The following is an 8,208-nucleotide window of genomic DNA, read 5'->3' on the forward strand; positions in this document are numbered from 1 at the left end:
AAAGAACACTTAAATATCAATCACTCTTTACACTTCGTCGATCCAACCGACAAAAACATACACACCAACACTATCGAATCTACATGGCGGGTTTTAAAAAGAAACGTTTTGCCGCGGAGTGGTACGGTGAGATCACTGTACCCTTCGTATTTTTCTATGTACTGCATTAAAAAACGATACTTTAATAACAGTGGTTGCCCGTTCAAAACATTCCTCGACCTCATCAACGCACTTACCCATTAAGAAAGCAGAGGCAAACGGCCAACTAAAATCAGTCCTTTGTGCCGCAGTACTCCAAAGCAAACCCGTGACCGCGGTGTCCAAAACCTTGGAGGAGGTCCAAACCGAAATGCCGATGCTAAGACGTCCCGCCCCCCGTCAAAAGGCCCAGAATTGTTTCCCAACCAAGAATTCTCTGACTCTGACATGGAAGATTTTCAAGTATAAGGTAGTTTACTTTACATCCTAAGTGCGGTTAGGTTGGTTTCTTCGTCCTTACTGACAGCACACATAAATCGTTTTCGTTTTGTAGAGTAAAAAATATGTAAGTAGTCCTAAATTTTGGGTAAGCATAGGCTAGCAGCGCGTTTGCAGAGTAAGGGTCAACCTGCTGTTAAATTTTACGTTTTTTTTTTTTTTTTTTTTTTTTTCCCGTCCCACAGGCACCGACTCTGCCTCCCCCCACCCATAAAACACCCTGTTCCCCCAATACGTTCGCCCATTACCGTTTATATAAAGTTTTCGCTGGTCATCGACACTCGTATCTGCATCCCCAAAACCCCGGAACCCCAATGGGGTTTGTCCTCCTTTACCCTTTTCGCTTTAACTTTCGGAACTAGCCTACTACTACTGTCTTTGTTATTGTTTTTGGTATCGCCGCCATAATGGTTTTTGGTGTTCTTCCGCCGATTTCGGACTTAATATAGTCCTAAGATTACGGCCAAGGTGAATGCCTACCTAGGCCTATGCAGTTTGGTTTTAGTCTAAACCTAATTAATGACTATCTTACCCACCATGGCCTGTATCTACTATTATTTTAGATGTATTTTATCTTGTATCTTACTGTTTAAGCTATCATGTAGTAGGTAGGTACGTTTAGGTACCTCAAAGCTTCAAGGTTACATTGTCGTAGGTGTACCTAGTGAGCCTTTGCCTTTTGGGTGTAATTTAGGCCTAATTGTTGACGATCTGACCTACTATGGCCAGTATCCCTGACTGTTATTTTAGGTAGATCTAGGGTACTTATCTGCTGCGGCCTATACTATGGCATTTGCGGTTTTTCTATGCAGTTTTACCTACTGAACAAGAATTTTAAGTAATATTTATTCAGACGACTGTAAATTACCTCCCCCCCAAGGGGGGGGTACCAGTAATAAACATGGGTAAATAACATTGGACAGCCCCCAATCCCCAGTGGATGTCGTATCCGCAGTTGCGTTCCTTGCCGTCCGTGCGAACTGCTTCTGTAGAAATACCATATTTTATCATGTATTTTGCTATTTAGGCCATTATGTAGGTTTGTATACCCGTTGTCGGAGGTAGTGAGGGGTGAAGGTCTACCATTTTGGGCTGCAGGAAATTCTGGCCTCGGTCCTAAGACTAGGTTCTTTTCCTGAGGTATACACCAATTTGGAAGCCTTGCCCGAGTCATTTTCACCATCATAGACTTTTTAATTCAGTTTTTTGCCCTTCAGGGAGTACCTGATAGCCTATTTCCTTCAATGGGTTAGCTAGACATAGGCTAGATATGACTAGGTAATGGCAAATATAATGTCAAAATCACGAGCCTTATTTTTTTTGGGTAAAGTGTCATGATGGTCACAACCAAGCCTACTTCGTGGCAGTTCCGTCTGTTTGGGCACTTGGCATCTAAAGTTAGGTTAGGTAAAGGTAAATCTGTTCAGACCATATGCCCACTGAAATGTGTACTAGGCCTACAGCAGCCTGACCCTCACTCAGCATACGATGCAGTGTAATATAGTTACTGTGCCCATTTTATACCATACTGCACTGGGGGCTTTCAGAATTGGAAAGCAATGAATAGATCCTTACGGCAGTAAAGATGGAACTATTGTCAAAACTTCATAGAAAAAGAAAGTACCTATATGATTGTGTTGTCGGCTAACCCTAATTATGGTAAAAGAGTATTAGCTACAGTTGTATAAATTATGGCCACAGTTTATGACCTTTAAATGAATTGAGGCATTTATATTTCAAATTTCATGAGGGATGCACTCTAACCTAACCTGTCTTAAGCCGCTGTACCCAGACTTGGCTGAGCTGAGCTTTGGCTTTGTCCTCCTTGGACCCCAGACTGAGATATCATGCATAACAGAATGTGTCCATAACTATTCTGCAGCATTACCCTTGTTACCAAAAATCACAAGATAAAACAGGACAAAGTACGTTTGGTAGCCTCGTTACAGAGATGGTTTGGATACCAACCTAACCTGACCTAGGGGCGCCAGACTGCTGGTGCTGTGTCTGCCATATACACCCTGACCTGACCTTATTATAAACCTTAGCCTAACCTAACATAAGCTGAAATTTTCCTGACGAAGGTTAATGTCCTTTAATCTAACCAAGTTTGTACCAGACTAAAGGTATTCTCCTTCTTAAGCAACTTTAAGGCTTTGAAGGGAATTTTGCATGTAAAAATTTAAGTAAATGAGTTTGGTCATTTCCTTTGAGAAGCCTAGTGTCTCTAGGAGGCTGCCACTCATCACCATCACCTGCCCATCTTACATATTTTACTTCTTACCCTTCGATTACTTTTAAGTAACTGAGGGACCTATGGCACTCATAATGCATTGAAAGGCAAATACAGGGGTTAAAAGACATTTAAAACCTTTATTTTTTCAGGTTTATTCCTCATGTACCTTTCCCATAAATTGTCATTACCAGAAATTGTAGTTCTAATAAGTATTATGTGTAAGTACTCTGAAAGCTGAGGTAATATACTATAACATTATGTATTTCCATCATGTTGAAGCTCATTTAAGAAATACAGTACTCTGGTAATAATACTGTATAGATAATTTTTAGTTAATTGTGATTTGTATTTTCTATGTAGACTTATTCATATTGTAGATTTTCACACTAATTGCATATAATTCAACAGGTAGACTGCTTCCACCCAGACAGTTGTAGATGACAGCCCTGTGCCTGCCCCAACCTTAACAGAGGTTATTCTTCTGAAAGGGTAGTAAATTTGGCGCTGCATAAGAGATATACGTACTGCACTAAACTTACTAGGTAAGACATAATCTAAACCATATTGTAGTTTTATTGCTTTAATTTGTAATTTTATGCCCATTGATACTGTAGCATAATTGGTGATAATCGATGATTCATACTCTTTGTCATTAAGCAAGTGATTGTTTGACGAGTACTATGTTATTAATGGTCACTATCTATAGGCTACTGGAGTGTACTGTATTTCTTTTGTTCATTATGCAATAAGACAGGGTATAACAATGTAACTGCCCAAATTTTTTATAACCATATGCTAAAGCAGGAGTTGGCAACCTCCAACTCATGGGCCGTATCTAGCCCTCCAACTTAACACTTTGGACACTAATTATTTAATGGTTGTTACCTAGTTTAAGGCGTTGAGCGATCCTTATAGTACATTTAATATCATGGTCCTCCTCCGAGACACTACATAGCTGTCTGGCCTGCTCTCTCCAAAAGGTTGCCAACCCTTGTGCTAATGTTTGCTGTCCTTACAAACAAAAGTTCCTATTTAGGCTAGAAGCATACTTATGCCCTCAGCATTCTTGTCCATGTAGAGATTGATGAAGTTGGTAATTTTGCAATAGTACATAGCTACGAGTAAACTTCTAAGATTCACAAGTGTAGCCATACTGTGTAGATGATCTTAATTGAGTAGATGTGATGTATTGCAAGATGGTAAATCATGTATATTTGCTTAGAATAACAATCTACCACTGTGTAAGAAGGGTATTTGAAAATTATAAGTTAATCTTATGTAGTATCTTCCAGAAAACTAGATTCCTGGGAATACCTTAAAAAAATCTTAGAATCTTGCTAGTAGCCTGTTATTACCACATGGGAAGTTCATTATTATATCTCACCTATGTAATAACTTGGATGAGTTGTACATTCTAATTATGGTTTCTGCCTGGAATTTAATTTTGTTATGTTTTTAGATATTTTAACCTGTGCGTGTAAGACTCATCCTCACTCTTTATGAATAAGTCTACCTACGCAAGTGCCGTTCTTTTAAGAATGGTCAAATTTTTGCATGTATCATTTGCATGTCATTTTGTCATGTAACTTTCTCTTACCTTCCATTTGCTTTTTGCACTTTTATTGATAGTCAGTGTTTAATGTATAACATGCAAGGTTAAACTGAGATACAATATAGATGGCATGTTAAATTAGGGTAAAAATGTTCGATTTTGATGTGTAATGAGGTGAGGATGTTAAATAGATACTTGAGTTAGGTCACTTATTTTTCTTAAAAAACTTTTGTTCAACATCTAAAGGCAATAATTGATCAGTGTAATATTCATGTGCTCAGCTGAGTTAATCTCAGTGACAAGAATATCATTTTCATACTAAACATAAATCATATAATAGTGCCCCAGTATCCTGTGATCCAGGGCCTCAGTGCGAAGAATAACAAAGGAGGATGTTGTGCACTAATGGTAGCTGAGGTGTATGACACCATTTTCTTAAACCCTCTTCACTTGGCAGAACTTTGAACATGTGTATACACTTTCAACTTGTGTTTAGTGTGCATCGTCTTGCAGTCAGTTGTCTGAACAATAGGATATTTCCAAGCTCAGCTGGTAAACTGCGCTTGGAAATATCCTAGAGTTAAGACCTTAGGTTTGTAAGCTATGAAAAATACAAATTGATTCTAAAATTTGTCATTTATGGTAGTCTAATGTTTCAAATATTTGTCATGGTCAGTCTATTTATTTCCCTATTACTGTAAGCAAACTAGTTCACTTCTTTACAACATGTTACCTTTCGTAATGTTTATGGTTGTCTTATTCTGAAAAGCTTACTTTAATTTCACAAGTTGATTTTGCTTCTAATAGCAGTGGTGCCTTTTTTGCTGTTTTATCTGTTTCTGTGGTTAACAAAAACAGAGATAAACATTTTATTTCTCTAACTTATACAAAACTGCAATTTTGCTCTGACTTTAAATGGCACTAAGTCTATTTGGCACTGATGCTATAAAATCTTGCAGAGAAAATACCAAATTTCAGATTACTAAAATAAAGAAATAAGAGAAAGAGAGCTCATAGTTTTCATTGAGGCTTAGATGCACTTTTCATATGATCACAAAATCACAAATTCTCAATCAAGAAAACTCCGATGAAGAGGTTACCTTTAGTTTCCAGTAGAAGTTCTTGTTTACATCTCCTGCAAATTAGTTTAAACATGACCACTGAGCCATGATCTAGACTCACAGACCCACTTTTTGGGCTAGGCCCATATGAGCAACAACAAAAACCGCACCAGACTACAAACCAGTGGTTATAGTGTAAACAGTTGGTTATTCATATAGAAAATGCTTGTTAATACTCAGACGCGCCAATTACATACTGAAGTTAATTCCGACTGCTATCGCAATCAGTGGATGGTATCACCCACAAAACTGTTGTCATGTGTGCTTGAGCATAGCTCACAGTCCGAAGTAAGAACCAGTAGCTGCCAACAGTGAATTCTGCTGAACTTCTTCAAAATCTATGTTGAAACTAGCTTGAATGCATGTGTTCATATGTGTTATAATGGACTTCAATTGACCACTATACTGTGTTCCTTTCACAACAGCAAAACCATTCAATAACTGCAAGATAATAGCTAATGTGTGGTACGTGTGAGCCTAGCCTTGGAGTCTATTCAAACTTCTGTCACTCATGCAGGGCACTTCTTTTTAATAATAACTTATATTTCCCCACTTGGTAAATCTGCTTAAGAAAGTTATGCTTCTCTTTACTTGTGGCAAGGTTTTTTTTTTCCATGTTTGCCATTATCCATCTGTGTTTGTGGTTGCTTCATTTTTTCATGGGTCAGGGTTGGAATATTAAGATCTGGGAATACAATAATCTTTTGACTAAAATGAAGCTCCTGAGAAGGACTCTACACTCACTGAAGTCATAGCACATTAATTTGAGCTCTGGCCACATCATCCATTGTCAAACACATCTTGAATAATGTTTAGTGAATATTAGGTGCCAGTCCTTCTTGGATTGGCTGTGGTTTCAAGTAGTATGTGTGTGTGTATAATCCATAACCTCATGCATTCATCCATCTTAGGGTATTTTGCAACCTTGCTACTCCTTACAAACTCATAATTTCACTCATTACAGATGTTCACTCATATTTAGTTGATTCGTAACTGTAGTCAAACTCAGCCTTTTTGGCCACTAAGGCGTTGGCCGCACAGTTGCCACAGTTCTCTAAATAAGCCACAACAGTGATGAAGAATATCTGATATTTTTTATACTAACTAAATACATATATGGTGATTACATACTCTTGTTTTATAATAAAACTTCATATGTTTAAGAATGACCAACTTTTTGATGGGAAAATGAATGTTTCTAAAAATGTTTTCCTAAGATTTGACATCACCTCTATGCTGGGTTAGTGCTCCGTTGCCTCACCGCAGCCCGACAAGATCATTCCGTGTCACTGACCACCATGGAAACTTCTCCCGTCTTCTCGCTGCTCGCTGCCCCCGCCTGCACAGACTAAGGAAATAATTTATAATGTTAATCGGTACCTTTTAGATGAAAAGGCCAACGGCGGACACAGCCAGAGCTGCAGAGGTAAGCAAAAAGGACAGTTAGAGGGATTTGCTCCAAAGCAAATCAAGAATGGTGGTCAGAGGCTGAACACGAGAGAGAGAGAGAGAGGTGGGGCAGAAGTACCTACCTTGGGAGAAGTGGCTACGGTGTGGAAAATCCAGGGTAAGCAAGGCCAATGCCTTTGTGGCCAAAAAGGCGGAGTTTGACTATAGGAAGGATAAACATACCAAGTTGCATTGCCAGGACAGCCAATACCAGAAAGCTATTTTGCATTAAGTTGCAACATAGATTCATGAATGTAATAATGACCTTATTATGCTTAGGTCTCTTATAGATAGAAATACTTAGATGATTAGTAACCTTCTGATTGTTTACAAAAATAGAGGGAGGGAGTGGAGGTCATACCCTGATGAGAGACATCTTTCATCTTCCTGAAAGCACAAGATCTTTTGGAATTCATAACTAATCACCCCTTCATGTGTCTACAAAAGTTGATTGTTTTCCAGGTTGGTCAGAATGGCTCCTACCCGTGCTCAGGTGTTGCAACTGTATCGTGCTCTTCTGCAGTACGGTAGAACGTTACAGTTAACAGATCAAGAGTATTTCTACCAGAGGGTGCGAGGAGAATTTGAAAGGAACAAAGGGATCGTTTCAGAAAAGGAAAGAATTTTTATTTTGACAAAGGTTTGAGTTTCCCCTCTCAAAGCAGAGGCTTGTGTAATTGTTGCATTATTAAAATTTAATAAAACATTTATTTTGTGGATATTTTGCAAATGGAAATTGTGGTTTTGCCAAATCACATTGTACCATTATTGTCATTGAGAGTCCATGTTAAGATGATGAGAGAAGAAATGTCATACTTTTTTACCTGAATGTATTATTATAAAGCCTTGTGATTGAATGTAGATAGGTAGTTTAACTGACAGCTGATTTTAAGCTTCTTGGATTGAAGTTGTTTATATGCACATTGTGTGACATTTGATTCAGTTTTTTCATTTCAAATTAAAATCTTTATCAGATTCAGTGCTGGCTCATGGATCATTCACGGGGGTGCTGTTACTTTAATTTCTTTTTTAGATTCCCTTCATGTTATCTGCATAAACAACGCATTATATATACATATATATATATAATATATATATATATATATATATGATAATAAGCGTGTGTTTATGCAGTTAATATGAAGGAATCTAAAAAAAAGAAATTAAGTAACAGCATCCCCGGAATGATAGCCACGAGCCGCCACTGATCAAATTATTTGTAATGTAGTGGAAATAATAATGAAAGCTGTCTTGAATAAAGAAAAGACATTGTATTATGAATGACAGAGCTACATATTTATAAATTGAAAATGTGATATTTTTTATATTGTAAAAACTATGTATGCGAAATAAGTACAACAAACCTTCAATTT

General features: G+C 37.7%; 1 long non-coding RNA gene across 3 annotated transcripts; it reads left to right on the forward strand.

Moving 5' to 3' along the window:
- Positions 1-361: 361 nt before the first annotated feature.
- LOC135212260 (uncharacterized) lies at positions 362-7,469 on the forward strand. Of its 3 annotated transcripts, none has more exons than XR_010313830.1 (3): positions 362-448; positions 3,122-3,255; positions 7,298-7,469. It is a non-coding gene; the product is annotated as an uncharacterized LOC135212260 (long non-coding RNA). The 3 variants fall into 3 exon arrangements; XR_010313832.1 differs by lacking the exon at positions 362-448 and adding an exon at positions 964-1,128; XR_010313831.1 differs by lacking the exon at positions 362-448 and adding an exon at positions 1,499-1,617.
- Positions 7,470-8,208: the final 739 nt, after the last annotated feature.

Source organism: Macrobrachium nipponense, chromosome 40 (genome assembly GCF_015104395.2).
Source record: "Macrobrachium nipponense isolate FS-2020 chromosome 40, ASM1510439v2, whole genome shotgun sequence".
Lineage (NCBI taxonomy): Eukaryota > Metazoa > Arthropoda > Malacostraca > Decapoda > Palaemonidae > Macrobrachium > Macrobrachium nipponense.